The sequence below is a fragment of the Parasteatoda tepidariorum genome, chromosome 11, assembly GCF_982258835.1.
Source record: "Parasteatoda tepidariorum strain Cologne lab strain chromosome 11, Ptep-v5.0, whole genome shotgun sequence".
NCBI classification, from domain to species: domain Eukaryota; kingdom Metazoa; phylum Arthropoda; class Arachnida; order Araneae; family Theridiidae; genus Parasteatoda; species Parasteatoda tepidariorum.
Window position 1 is genome coordinate 43123342 of NC_141765.1, and position 15754 is coordinate 43139095.

General features: G+C 28.8%; 1 protein-coding gene across 2 annotated transcripts in view; it reads left to right on the forward strand.

Moving 5' to 3' along the window:
- LOC107448572 (zinc transporter ZIP3) overlaps positions 1-15754 on the forward strand; it is a 198475-nt gene that overhangs the window by 43197 nt on the left and 139524 nt on the right. Inside the window, exon 2 of one of the 2 annotated variants that reach the window (XM_016063828.3) lies at positions 7541-7595. The exons of the other annotated variant lie outside the window; for it this stretch is intronic. The gene's annotated coding sequence lies outside the window, so the exon portion shown is untranslated. The remainder of the gene's footprint in view (positions 1-7540; positions 7596-15754) is intronic. 2 annotated transcript variants of the gene reach the window in all.

A 15754-nucleotide genomic window follows, 5' to 3' on the forward strand; every position in this document is an offset into this window, starting at 1 on the left:
AGGCCTTAAAAAATTTTTTTAAAAAAGGGTACCGTGTAGCCTTAAAGAAATTATCAAATGCATATAGCTTTTAAATGATGTTGTTATGACTTTGTAAGCTAAAAATGTATCGTATTTCAAAATTTATATTTTTAAATATTTTCATTTTGGTAAAGCATAATTTTCGACAGAGAGAAATACTAGTCTGAGAAAAAATAATTTGGTCAAAACTACCAGAATATGAAAAAATTTAACGTGTTTCTGGCTCTATGATAATACCAAAAAGCTCTGTAATTGTTACCGAAGATCTTTGGTAATGATTTTGGTAAAAGTATACGAATAAAAGTATACAACAAAATACGGTATTATAATATGTGATAAAATTTGGTATTTTTATCACGATACCTTAGAGCATGGTATTAAAAACTATTTATTTAGTTAAATTTACACTTCAGTTTTATTTTTTTTTATTAAATGTGCGGTAATAAGAACTATAATTTTAAAAACCAGAATTTTAGGTATATCGTTACCATATGAACGAAAAATTACCAAATGAATGCAATGTAAAAAATCAAGGTAAAAAGTAACGGCATTCAGGATGCCGGTGCTTTTTTTTTTACCGTGCATGTAACCTTTTTACCGTCCGTAATCCCTTTTTACTGGAACATGTTATATAACATATAATCTGATATACTATAAATTGTACTGTACAATTTTCATTAAAATTACTTAATCACTCTAATTAAATAAGTATTACTGCAAAAATTAAGATATATTTTAAAGTAAAAATGAATTTAACAGATGATGCATCCAAAGTGCCGGTACTTAACACCATAATTTGATCCGGAATTTTTTACAGTGTGGCTTATCATATATTTTGGTTTTTCTTACAAAAATTATGTTTTTTTTTTTTTTTTTTTTTTTTTTTTTTTTTTTTTTTTTTTTACTGGAAGTGCTGGTATTATTCAGTACAAGAATTTTACCACATTTTTTTCTTCATGCTTATCAAATTTTTTCATTTCAGAAATTTTGCTGTCATATATATCAAATTATAAACTCATGGGATGCGTTTTAAAAGTTATAGTATTATTTTTTTCATATTTATTTATAACAGTTTTATTTTTATAAAAGAAGGATCATAAGATACGTTATTATAAAAACCGAACTCTTCCTAAATAGTAATATCCGTAAGTTCAACTTTTGTATCTTAGACGCTTCCTCATATTAAAAGATCATAAATTTCTTTTCTAAATATGCATCAAAATAAAAGTGAACGTTTCTAAAATATATCAACTTTTTATCCTTGCGTTTTCAGAAAAATTAGAACCAGCATCACTAAAGAGAATAGAAAAAATATTCTTAAGTATATTTACTACTTGTCTCCAGATTTTAAATTAGTTTACTTTAACAATACTATTTTCTATTCCTTTTACATAATATATCAAGTGAAAAACACATTTGATATTCTTTCGAAGAACGGCAATTTTTAGAAAAATATATATTTCTTAAATTTTTTTATACATTTACTGCTTCTTTGATAAAAAAAAAAAGAATTTAAAACCATAATATATAGTTCAAAGTGCCAAAAAATGAGTTTTTTTTAAAAAAAATGTATCTTAGTAATTTTAGTATCTTTTTAATCTTTTGTAAACACTAAAAATATTAAGCTAAATTTTATTAAGAACCTAAAGCTGATTATAATGCAACTAATCAAGCAATCAAGAACATACTTCAAAGTTCTGAAGCATAAAATCAATGTTTGTTTTATCCTTCTAAATTTTTATTGATAATATTTCGACTGGCAACGTCTTCTTGAATTCATCATCTTAGAAAATAATTTTTGCGGAAATATTTAGTGTAAAAGGAAATATTCGAGATACTTTTCAAAATCCATCCTACGGATATTTCATATTTTGAATGCATGTTTCAGAAAATTAAAGTTCTTTCTAAAAGACTGCATATTTAAAACAAATTATTCTTGTGAAATTTGATAAATTGATTCCAATAACGTATAGAATGAAAGATAGCGATATCTCATTTTTATTAAAGTAGCACTTATTGTATCAGATACTTACATAATCAAATTCATTTTCCTTATTAATGTTTCAAAATACATATCATAAGTAATATTTGATATCTTCTCAAGTCTTTCAACTTTTCATCATTACAGGAAAGTGGTTTCATCTTTAAAATATTAAAATCGCATTTGTTTGAAAGGGAATCAATTCATCGAATTATTCCAGTTATTTTGAATTAGAAACGACTTTCACGGTAGTATCGGTAGCTTTAAGCACTTCTTTAAATATATAATAACAGTAAGACACTTAGTAATAATAAAGCTAACGAAATATATGTATCATTGTTAAGTAAATATTAATGTATTGATAAATTTTAGATATTGGATTACACTGTGGAACAATTTATTTATTTATTTATTATCATTTTTTTCTGTTGCATGAGATTTTTTAATAGACCTTAGATACTTTCATATCGCTGATTTTAAATCTGCAATCGGTTTTTCTCTCATAGCCACTGTAAAATGACTTTTTAGTCTGTTTTTTGCCGTAATGTGTAAGTTTAAAAACGTTTTATATAACAAGAGGCCTCATAAATGTTGCGTCAAACTTGTAGGGAAGTTAGAGTACGTCATCAGGACTAAAATCGCATAGAAAACCATGATGTCTGGAAAGGTCGTTATAAGCCGCTAGCGGAGCTCAAAATAATAGGACGGTCATAATCGGGAATTGACGCTAGCCGTGTACGACGACATTGCCGTTTTAATCCTGTAGCCGCAGTGGCTCAGGGGATTGAGCGTTAGCCTCCCGATGAGGTGACCCAGGTTCAAATCTCAGCGGTTGGTAGTTGATACGAATTCTGTATCGGCTTGCACTGGCCACAGTGCTTTTGTTAAATATCTTCAGTGGTAGACGAATCATGGGTAAGAACCTCCTTGCTTTCAGGCTGATTATGGGTGGTTTTCGTCTTTTTTCCCTCTGCATGTTACGGGAATGCAGGTTAGTTCCATCAAAAAATTCTTCCATGACGTCTAGCTTGTTCCGATGTTTAAACCAAGAGCTTCCTTGTCTTCTAGGTTGGGTTCGAAAAATACAAGGCTGTGTAGTAAATCGTTTTAAAATAAAATGAAATTTTAATCCTCATGATATGTCCTAACTCCCCTAGAAGTTCGTCGCAGCATTTACGCGACCCCCTGTTACATATAGCATTTTTAAACTTGCACATTTCGACTTAAAATAGACTTACAATGTCATTTCGAAATGTCTAAAATAAATTTTACTTACGTAGCTTTATTTGCTTACTTCACCTTACTAATGAAACTAAATTTCTGCACTCATTTATTATCCTAACTTAGAGAAAATTAATTTCATGAAAGAAATTATTTTTAACAGTTAGTTAATATTTTCAGTTTTTTAAATATTAATTAATGAAAATGCATTCATAGTTATTAGAAATAGAAAAATACACAATATAGGAGAAGGAAATTTTATATGGTAAAATTTGATTGCAACTTAAAAATGCTTATATTTTTTATTAATAAGTGTCCAACTTCTTACTAGTTAAACTAGCTCTCCTAGATAAACTGCTTAGGCGACAATTTCCATATTGCAACTCTAGTGTTTTGAGAGTTCTCATTACAAATCCTTAGTAAACAAGGGATGTTTATTCAGAGGAATTACGATTGAGCGACGAAATTCGTAATCAAATGCTAACTTTGGACACATTAATTGCGATTTTTTGTTGTTCTTTCATTAAGATTTTATTTTTAGCGCGTGAAAATCTACTCATTTGATTAAAAGTTGTTCTAGGTTTTTATTTTATTCGTAATTCGTAACGTGCTGTGAAGAGACACTTAAAATATAGTGCTTAACAACAAGATTTCATTTAATTTGTTATGAAGAAAGTTTAATGATTTTGTGAATCGAAGACCTTAATTACAATTAGATGTCGTTATGGAAAATGCTTCTTTACATATTTTTAGTATAGATAAATATAAGCATATAATTTATAATTAAAAGTACAAAAAAATAATGAATGTTAGTTTTAGAAAAATTGCCTTAAATAATAATTGTTCTGATCGAAGTTATAGTGCTTGGTGATAAGGCAGATGTAATACGTCTCATAAAGGTTTACATGAATAAAATATCTGAATTGTTTAAAAAAAACAATATCTAACATGTGTAATTACATAAAATGAAACAGAGAAAATTGAAAAATGTAGAACTATTTGCATATGAGTCAATTGAGGAAATGTATATATATATATATATATGAAGACGTGCACATATTAAGTGGTTACATAGTGATGGAAATAATGAAGGTAAGTTGTACATATATGTACAAATTTTGGAAGTCACACCTGGCAACAAATCGCTTCAGTCAACTCAACATTGCAAAAAAAGCCTATTTTCTAAAGCTTTTATGACATTAAATGAGATATAGACGACAGATGTAATTTGATGTTTGAAGTGTTGTGGTGGACTATGTCAGGTGTTGATCAAAATTTCATTTTTCATGCTTGTCACCAATCATGCGCTTGTAGTTTGCTATTTTTGTTGCCACACATTCAAAAGTACCGTTTGAGTAAGATTAACACGGTACTGTGGTTATAAGATGAACTGTACAGTCTCACCCAAAGAGGTTTCCATATTACTGTGGCAAGCATTTCTGCACTCTATTCTCATGGAAGAGGATAAAAATTAAGTCTTTGCGCTAGCAGAAGTCATTGGTAATTTTGAGAAAGACCTTTAATAGAATGGTTATAATTTTTATGAAAATTAAAAGCATTGAACGTGTGTGGATGAAATGTGACTTTTCAAAATTAGCTTTTAATCAACCCAAAATTATCAATATCGTGTACAATTAACAAAATTAAAATAAAAATGGTCAATGGTCAAATTGACTATGCCAACCTATTTTTCGATTCCATCCTGGACTTGGTGAAAATATAAAAAAGAGTCTAGCTAACGACCCGTCATACCTAGGCAAATGATGAAAGCAGACTTCGATCTCCAGGTACAAATTTTGACAGAATAAAAAAGTTTTCCATCATTAGATCTTGGCTATGTATCCATATATCGTGATATATAAATATTTTGTAATAATCGCGATAATGATAAAATATATATGATCACGATATATCGTGAATACGATGAATATCGATAACTATCAACAATGATAAATATTAAGATCGAAAAATATCTACAATTATAATATCAGTAAATATTGTCAACGATAATATTGTGACTAACTCAATGAATAAAGCTTTTTCAGTTAATGATCATTTGCTTCAGTTTCAGTGTTTCACAGTTCAAGGATTTTGAAATCAGAGCAGTTGGGCTAAATGAATCATCGTTATTGAGTGTTTCATTATCGAAACTTTTGTAAGGAAAGAAAGCAAAACAGTGTCTTTAAATTTAAAAAAAAAATCAGTTATGTTCAAAAATATCGTGATTTATCAAAAAATATCGAAGTTTTCGGATGATTTATCACAATATCAAAAATTCTAGTATCTCCCAGAATTAACCATCATATGGAATAGAGTGAAGTCCACTAAAAGCAGTCTACTACTGTCCCGAAAAGGAAATAGGCGAAAAGATTTGGATAGACAATAAGAAGAAAAGTAGATAGATTGACAAACATGTACTATTTATTGGTCAAATGAATCGTGTGTGAGGACTAACGTCTCATATGCTTTAGTTGTAATTTGTGTGAGTATTTATGTTGGGGCCTCATTAAAGACCTTCAAAAATACCTTTATTTCTCAGTAGGATATTTAATTTTTCTTATACAATTCGAAATAAATATGCATTCATAATGGTTGTAGAGATTACTTTTAAATATGCTACTTCGCTATTACTTGATTGAAAACTTCATTCGCTTCAAAAATATACAAATATGAAAAAACAGTCGACATGTTTCAAGTGCTTTAAAAATTGTCTCTCATTTTCAAGACGTTTTGCCAAGTCTTAAAAATGGGCTCCTATTTTTGAAGTGCTTGTAACATGTCGACTGTTCTTTTTATCTTCGTATATTTTTGAAGCGAATGAAGGTTTCAATAAGGTAATATTTCACCGCTTCAGTTTCTTAGGATTATTTATTTAATGTTATTACACTGTTAGAAATTTCTCTGAAAAAATGGTTTAATAACTATTTATTGAATGGTTATTTTACCATATTTAATCAAAACAGTCAAATAACCATAAAAAATGGTAATCAAACTGTTAAAGTTTGAGAAAAACTGTTTATCAACTGCTTTCACCTAATACTTAACCGTATTAGGTGAAAGCAGTTGATAAACAGTTTTTCTCAAACTTTAACAATTTGATTACCATTTTTTTATGGTTAAACTACCCGAATTTTATCGCATCCACTAGAACCACCAAATTAAGCTACTTAGTTCTTTGCAACTACGGACATATCATAGCCGAGTGGGCTTATGCGTCAATCTCATGACAGGCAGACCTGGAGTTCGAGTCCTAGTATTGACACCACAATGTTTCCTACATTCCCTTCAACACATGAAGAATTTCCAGTACCGGTACTCTCCAATGCCCACTACCTTACGAAAAGCCGAGATCCTATGTCTAGTTGAATAATAATTATAATTTTTTTACGTTTGTGAAAAATGCTAGTAGTAAATGGTTAAAAAACCGTATAGTTTTGTATTCGTGGTTCTATAACCATACTTTTTGTAAATGGTTTCAATGGTCCATAATGGAAAAAGTGTTCTTTACCTAAAACTTTACGAGTAATCGGATGGACAAGATAGTTGCCAGTTATTTTACCGTAGTTTTAGAATGGAAATTTTAACAGTGTAGAATGGCTTTTCAAATGCTTTATCGTCATATGAAGTGATACTTTTTTGCAAATTGTATGCTATTTTCATAACTGCTGTAAGTGTGCAACAATTATGCCTGACTGTTAGATCAAGTTTAGCCTATCTCTTGATGATAATTCAGAAAAAGTCGCGAAACATCAATATAGAGAAAAGCGTCAATTTTGTGAAAAGAAAAAAGATTTGCGGTCTTAATTTTCAATATTTAAAATCTTACTCTAATGTCTCATTATTTGGACTCATAAAAATATACAGAAACTGAGAATAAGGCAGTGATTTTGGTAATTTTTATCTATGGGGGAAAATTTTGCTAAATTGGTGGTTTTTAAGAAAGTTTAATAACTTTTAAAACATTTAAGTTATTTGCCCGGATAATTCTTCACGACAAGATGGTATACATATACTTTAAAATTATAGCTTTGCTTCAAAGGTAAGGCACTTAAATTGTGGCTTTTTTATTTACCTTAGCGAAAGAGCTTCGGTAAACTATGTTAAATCAGACGCTCAAAATACTTTCTCTGAATAGACAAATTTTTTTCCTTTTGTTTTATATTTACTTTGTTATTATTTCAGAAAAATTGATAACTTTGTTTTTCTTCCTCGCCCAAATCACCCTAACATTAGTTTTGACAGTTTAAATAAAATGTTTGCTTATAATACATAGCTCTAACAATAATTCGATTCATTTTTCTTTCCTTTTTTTTACAGGCGCAAATTTATTATCTAATCCCCAATTTCAAGGCTGAAACCATCAACTGAAGAGGTAGATTCTACTTGATTATTCTTTTTTTGTTATTTATTGTGGTATTTAAAATAGGAAGGAGATTACCAGATTGAATCATTAAATAAATAGAATTCATCCATCATTAAGCGTGAATAAAAACTGAATCTGTCAGCGGTTAGTAGAGTTCAATGAATTTAATTATTTAAAGATTAATGTTCCGTCCCTCAATGCTCCTTATCAGAAGGCGATTGCTTGGAAATGAAGGAACCTTATAGATCTGCTTTTCGTTTAGGTACCATAAAATTAAAATAAAAAAAAGGTTTATATCGTTTGTATGGTTTAATTATTCTAATACACAGCAATTTAGTTTTTGTGAGTTCTTAATGTGTTTTTGAAGGAATTAGTTTAATTAATATGTAAAGGCGATGCTGTTAAGGTATGAAATTTAATGCAGCAAAAGACTTTTTATCGGTTATTTCTTCACGCGTGAAAGTATGATAGTTTAATTAATTGAAAATTGAACGAATATTCGGTGCGTTTTAGGTAAATTTAATTTCTTTGCTTTTATTTTCTTAAATTAACAAGAATACCTTAAATTATTTTCTGTGTAAAATAACGATCTTTCCATAATTTATACCTTATGTTCTTTTTTGGGAGATATTTTAATATCATCTTAAGTTCACGAATATTATTATTTTTCAATATAAATTTCATATAAATTATTTTTAAATAAACATTTCCTTAAAAACTTTTTAAGACAGCAGGTATCAACCATTATTTGGTAAATATTTTGCCTCAAATTAGTTTAATATAAAACATTATATTAGTATAAAATAATAAAAGCTAAACAAAAAGATTTTCCTTCATTTTTTACAAATCATTTCATTTGCGTGACTTTTATAGTAAGTATATTTCCCTTAAAATTTATTTTTCTGCTAATTTCATGAATTTTGATAACTTAACAAAATCTTACAGAAAAATTGCTACTAATGAAATAATGCTCAGTGAAATAATGCTTGTAGGCATGCTTGCCTTGAAGCTTATAATAAGGTTTTTACCTTTAAAGGTTTATATTGTACTTATTAGTATTATTTGTAAGTAATATATTTGTTATTTATAATATATAATAACTTAACGTAATATATCAAATCAAAAGATCTGTTAGTGCTCCATTTTTATTGTGTTACACAAATTACTTCCAATGCAGCAGAGAAAAGTATAAATAACAATAAAATAACGTTAAAATGCCACATGGTTAGGGGTATTTTAGCGTTTCGACCTAACGTTTTATTCTGATTTAATGGTAGTCTCAAATCCGTTAAATAAGCGCTAAAATTTGTGTTATTTTTTACCTAAAAATGACCAATTTTTTCCCTTATTTTGACTATACTGAATTTCGTAACCAATTTTTGACCTTAAATTGACGAAATTAGTTTCTTTTTTAATTTAATGTTTAAGTTTTTTTAAACTGAAATACTAACGTATTTTTTCTATTATATGATTTCCGTATTATTTTAATTTTATTGATAAATATACTCAAAATAAAATTATTATTTCTAGTAATATTTGAAATAGATTCTGTTCTTTGTTTTAAATTTGGATTATAATTCACGTAGAATATATGTACAATAAAAGCTGAAAATCAGAGATGAGTAGTTTTTTTGTTACAAACTAATAAATAATTAAATTAAAAAGAGCAATGAGATTCAAAATAATAAAAGTTTACTTTTTAGCATATACCCTCTAAATAATTTACAGATGGAAAATAAACAATTTAGGCTACATTCACAACCAAAACAGATTACACATTTCTTATCCTTTGCATTTCAATCTGAGGAATCCATTTGGGATTGAATAGGTTTTTTAAGACATTTGGGGAAGATGTTTTGTTGATAGACTGTAGAAAAAATATTTTGGAAGCTTTTGTATGAAAAATATAAAATAAAAAAAAGGAAACATTGGAAAAAGAACACAGAATAAAAGAAAAATCTCGGGAGATAATTCTGAAAGAAGCCGTTAGTCGAAAATGTAAGATAAGACTGCAAGAGTATAGTATGCAGGAATTAATTGTGTGAATAACTCTTGCTTAATTAAAAAGATTAAAAATTCATAAGGGCATCATGCTATTTTTAACATTTTTTAATAAAAAAAGTATAAAAACACACACTTGGATTTGGTTTCACTTAATTATAAAATTATATTTTATATTATTAAAGTCTCTTTTTTTTAATTAGACTGATATATACTGTGCATTTTTATTGGCTGTACTAAAAAATTATTTTAACAAATTCAATATTTAAGTGAAAGTAAAACGGCAAATTTCCTTATAGCGTGTTTTTAGAAGCTAAAAAAAGAAGGTCCACATATGTAGACCAAGGTAATGAAGAGGATAAAGTAACTCTTTATTTTGTTTCTTATAAGAGTTGCCATATTTACAGTATGCTTCCCAAAATTATTTTCCATTTTCTCCATAAATTTGTTTTAAACTTTAACCACATATGAAGAAAATAATTCTGGTAAAATTACCGCACTGTACCGTAAAGACATTTCTGATAATAAAACCAAAACATACGGTATTTAAATATTTAAACCATTCATATGGTAAAGATTTAACGGAAATTCTGTTTTTTTAAAATTATAGCTCTTATTACCACACATTTAGTAAAATACAACCTTGAAAAATAAATTTAACCCAGTAAATGGTTTTTATCCAATGCTTCAGGGTATCATGATAAAGTTAGAAAATTTTGCAACATTTACTAAATATTAACACATATTATGAACCAATATTTTATTGTTGATTTTACCAAAATCATTACGAAAGTGCTTCGGTAAAAATCCTCTTGCATTTTGGTGTTCGCACAGAGCTAAAACTGCGATGAATTTCACCATACTTTGGTAGTTTTAATCAAATTTTTCTTCTCAATGCAGTATCTATACAGATAGATTTATACTTACAGAATTGGCAATCTGCTATAAAGAACAATTGTTATAATTTAAACTCAATACCAATTAATAACAATTTGTTATTTAATAGGTAAAATTTAAAATCGATATACCATAAATTTAAATAAAAAAATGCAACACTCAGAAGCCGTAAGCAAATATTTCACCCCATTAGAGGGGAAAAAATGAAGCCAAGAGTTTTTGCGTCATCAAGTTTCTTTCTTATGCTGAAGGTATGTATTATGTTATTCGTTCTGCTTCGTAAGTTTGACTACACGCAATAGCCGCGTGACATTTTTTATGTTTCTTATTAAAATATAGTGCGTATTTCTCTCCATTTTCGTAGAAAATATGGCTTATAGAGTTTATTCGCCCTCTCCATGACTCTAAATATTTATTAGATTATGGCACTCCCCGGCTACTGCCCGGGTTTCTTCTTAAAATCACCAGGTGATAAATAACGAATAGTAAATTATCTTTTTTGTTTATATATATAAATGTATTCGTAGCGAACGTCCTCACATTTAGATACACTCTTGTAATGATAGGTTCAACATTGAATTTTACTTACGGTTTCGTAAACCATAATGCTGTGCAAATTTTCCGCATCATTAATTAGGTAAAAAATTTAACAATTTATCAGTTCAAATTGAACCTTTATATCATGTTATTAAGTTTGAGAAATAATATAATATGGTTTGACTTAGTAGCATATTATACGAAGAAAACAATTCTGGTAAAATTACTGTACTGTATTGTAATGACATTTCTGGCAAAAAAAGAAACATAATTCTAATTAATAAAACCAATATATGCGGCATTTTAACTATTGAGTTGGTCATTTTTTCGCTAATATTGTAGCAAGAAATTCAGATTTACAAAATTATAGCTCTTATTACCACACATTTAGTAAAAAATAGAAAATTGAAAAGTAAATTTAACTGAATGAATGGTTTTTATGCCATAGTTTATGATATTATAATAAAATCACCGAATTTTACCACATTTGCCAAATTTTATCATATATTCTGAAAATATATTTTATAATTAATTTTATCAAAATCATTTACTAAAGTGCTTCGATAAAAATCTGAGCTATTTAGTGTTCTAGTGTAATGCCAGAAATACGGCATTTTTTACCATACTCAGGCTTGGTTGACCACATTTTTTTCTCAGTGTAAGATTGCAGGGAATTTAAGCGATATTATTGTTTATCACGTTCCTAAATTTCGAATAAGTGTGATCATAAAAAAGTAATTTTTCTGATTAAAAACATTAATCATTACGTTTCACTACGCCCCTTTGCATATCTAAGTTTCAACTAGATTTTCTCTGTTGGTTGTAATTTATAATTTAACATTGAAAACTGCTTTGCACATGTGCAAAGGGGCTTGTTTTATTACGGGAATATAATGTTACCACCAGTGTTAGTTCCAGCGTTGTTGGACGTGCTGTTTCCCCGTTGTTAGCTTCGTTAGTTTGATTTTTGCTGTTCTTTAGGTAAGAGGATTAATTGCTGCTCTGAATGAAAATATCAAAATAAAAATTCTATTCTCGTTATAGAAACTTTAAAGTGTCGAATTTCATAGTCATTATATAATTCTGGGTATAAACACGTACGTAATACATTTACGTTGGGTATCAGTGAATTTATAACATGGCACACGTAGTTTTTTAGTGACTTAACCACTGACCCGCAGTGGCTCAGTGGTTAAGGCACTGAACAGTCACTGTGAACAATTGGGGTTCGATCCCCAATGGTTGCCTGAAACCCACCCAGCTTGTCTGGGAAGTAAAGGCGGCCTGTGCGCTGTCCTGACTTCATTGCCACAATCCTACCGTTAGTCACAATACTGTGAGACTTGACCTCCATGACCACCCTTGCCTATAACGGGCAGTTGTGGGAATGTCTTTTTTACACGTAGTTTTGCAGCTATGCAAAGTTGCAAAAAGTTTTTTTCTCTCCCCAAAAAATAAAAGATTTTTTCCGTATTTTTCCTACATTCTTTGACCAATATGACAAAATTGTTATTCACTTTTAAAAAGCGTGAAGTGAATGGTTACAGTAAAAACTTCATATCCTTCAACTTCATCATCAGTACAAACTTCTTAAAGTAAAAGTTTCGTGTTCAAAAAAGAGTTCGTGCGAACTTGAAAGCGAAATTTAAGTTAAACAGATGTACAATATAATGTGCAATATTAATGTGCAACATAAATTTACATATGTTTTATCAATAGAAATCTAAAAGCGCTTTACGAGACTATGTCTTCTCTTTCGCTGTAATGCTTGTATTTCAAATTACCCTTTGTTTGCTTTCAGTGAGTTTATCATTGCTGGAGTAAAGTTCCAATTCATATGTAGTTTATCATGGATTGACTTCATCGCAACATTATTTCAATATAACCAAGATTCTTTATTCAATAAAAACTGTTTATTACCTCTCAGACGAGCAAATGTTCTAGTCTGTCTTTGAAAGTACTTGAAATAAAAGTAATTTTAATTTAATAAAAATGTATTTTAAATTCTCAAGAACCAAAGCAGAATTAAATTTTTAAGGCCTAATAATATGACCTTATCCGTATGATTTAATTATTATCATTGAAAATAAATTATTTGTGAAAATAATTTTGGTATTTCATGCAAAACAAAATTTCATATAGTTTTGCTACCAATGTATGATATATATATATATATATATATATATTTATCTGTTTTCAGCTTAATCATTGTAGTAAACTTCTTCAGCATTTCTAACAAATCTCACTAAAATGTAAAAGAAAGTAATTATTTAATGGAGTGGTATTGTTTATATTCCCAAACATATCTGTGAAAGTTTTGCGAATTATTCTCACTCGTGGGAAAAGGAACGTGATTTCTGCGTAAGTTAATATGGAGCCAACTTTCTCTAAATGTTAGAGGTATGCTAATCTTCATTTTGTTCCTAACAAGAGCTATGCTAATGCGTAGTTTCTATTTTTCATAGAATTAGTCAGATGACTGAATAGTATGGTTTATTTTTTGATTTATGGGGAATGGAATAAATTATTAAAATAACAGATGTGTAAGGTACATTATTTTTCCCATAGAAATTGCTGCGGGTGCTTTAAAGACTTTTGAAAAGGAATCAATAAAATTTAAAAGTACAATAATAAATTTTAGAAATATCAATTGATTTGAAATAAATATCAAAGTGCATATGCATTTATTTATTTTGAATATTGTTAGCGAAGAAAGAAATTCCGCCAAAATTACCGTATGTATGGTAGTGACATTTCTGGCAAAAAAAAACACTATGACTTTTGGTTAACAAAACCAATATATATGATATTTAAGCCCCTTATTTGATTTTTGTTTTGTTTGTATGGTAACGGTTTACCGGAATTTCAGGTTATCAAAATTATAGTTCTTGTTGTCACAAAGTTAGTAAAAAATACGAAACTGTAAAGTAAATATAACCGATTAAATGGTTTTATGCCATGCTCTAATGTATCATAATAAAATTACCAACTTATTCTCTTTTGCCAAATTTAATCATAAAGGAATATTAAAAATTATTATTAATTTTGCGAGAATCATTACTATAGTGCTTGGATTAAAATTATCGAGTTATTTGGTGTTTCCATAGAGCTAGAATCATGGTAAATTTTACCATATTCTGGTAGTTTTGACTAAATATTTTTTTTCAGTGTATAATCGTATGCCATTCAATTTAAATATTGTAATGTTAATTTAAGCTGCGACAAAGTACAGAAGCATTTTAATATTAAAATCTAGGAGCATTCTTTATTATAGTATTATGTTACTCATAAGAACTGCTATTTTATTTTATTTTATAACTGTCGTTGAACAGCCGACCCAATTTAGGATCTACGGCTACTGATATTCAACTCTGTAGCCTTGTAATTTTAACCCCAATCTAGAAGACAAGGGAACTCCTGGATCAAGTATTGGGTTAAATTTGCTTTCATGGAGGATTTCTTCATGGAACTTTGGAAGACAAGTTCCTACAAGGAGAGGAAAACCATGAAAACCATAAAAAAAAACTTTCATGGTTAGCCTGACGGCAAAGGGACTCAAAGTCAAGATCCGTCTACCACTCATTAAATTTTACCTCAGCACTGTGGTCAGTACAAGCCGGGTGCGGAATTCGTATCGACCTGCTATCGCTGGGATTGAACCTGGGTACTTCATTGGGAGACGAGCGCTCTATCCCTTTGAGCCACCACCGCTCATTACCGCTCAAGAACTGTTATTGTGAAGAACTGAGCGTCGATCCTCATTGCTGGTTTGAAGTCCATTCAGTTTCAATGGGTAGCAGCTTGTCTGGGAAGTAAAGGTGGCCTGTGCGCAATGCTGACCACATCGCTACAATTATGCCATAAGTCATGAAATTGAAATGACCCCCTTGGGCAGAAATGGGCTCTTGCGGAATGTTTTTATATAATGATCTTTAGTTTTTCTCTTTATTTCTTTGCTATGACCATCATCTATTTATCACACTAAATTACAGAGCATGCAATAAAACCTGACATGCTATTTTACTATTTAAAACTTTTTTTCTTGATTGTATTCATTAAAACTTAAGTTTCATTTATATAGTTCTTGAAAAAATAATTGTATACCAAAAGGAGTTTATTTGTATTTGATTTCTTTAAATGTGTCAAAGACCTAAATATTATTTTATTTCTTAATTGTTATGAAATTAAATACTAATTATTTATTTACTTTATTAACTTTTAGGCATTGCTTATAGATATTTACTTTTGAATAAAGATTGGTATCCAGTTTAAAAAATAGTATCAGGAAAGCGTTTAGTTTTATTTTTAATGCATATGTCTGAAAAGATTTTCGCAATACTCAGAAACATCAAATAACTATTTATACAATTGTGAACCCTTAATTAATTTAATGCATAACTGAATACTTTCTCCGATACATTTTTAAGCTTTAAAATATATCGAACCAGTCATGGTGAAGCTATTGAGTGCTTATTATTTATTTTCTTTTGAAGGCAGAAAGGATAATGATAAATTCAACTCTCATTCTTTGACGCAAATTTCCTATTATTAAACTTCAAAAGAATGATGGAAAATGTTTCATATGTGAAAACATATAAGGACATTTTAAATGCATATTAATCTTTAAATCTTATACAAAAGCAACGATATATTTTAAACTTGGAGAACAAAATAAATCAAATGTATTTTATTTATTTTGCATGAGTACATTTCTCTTCATAACATCCTTAAAC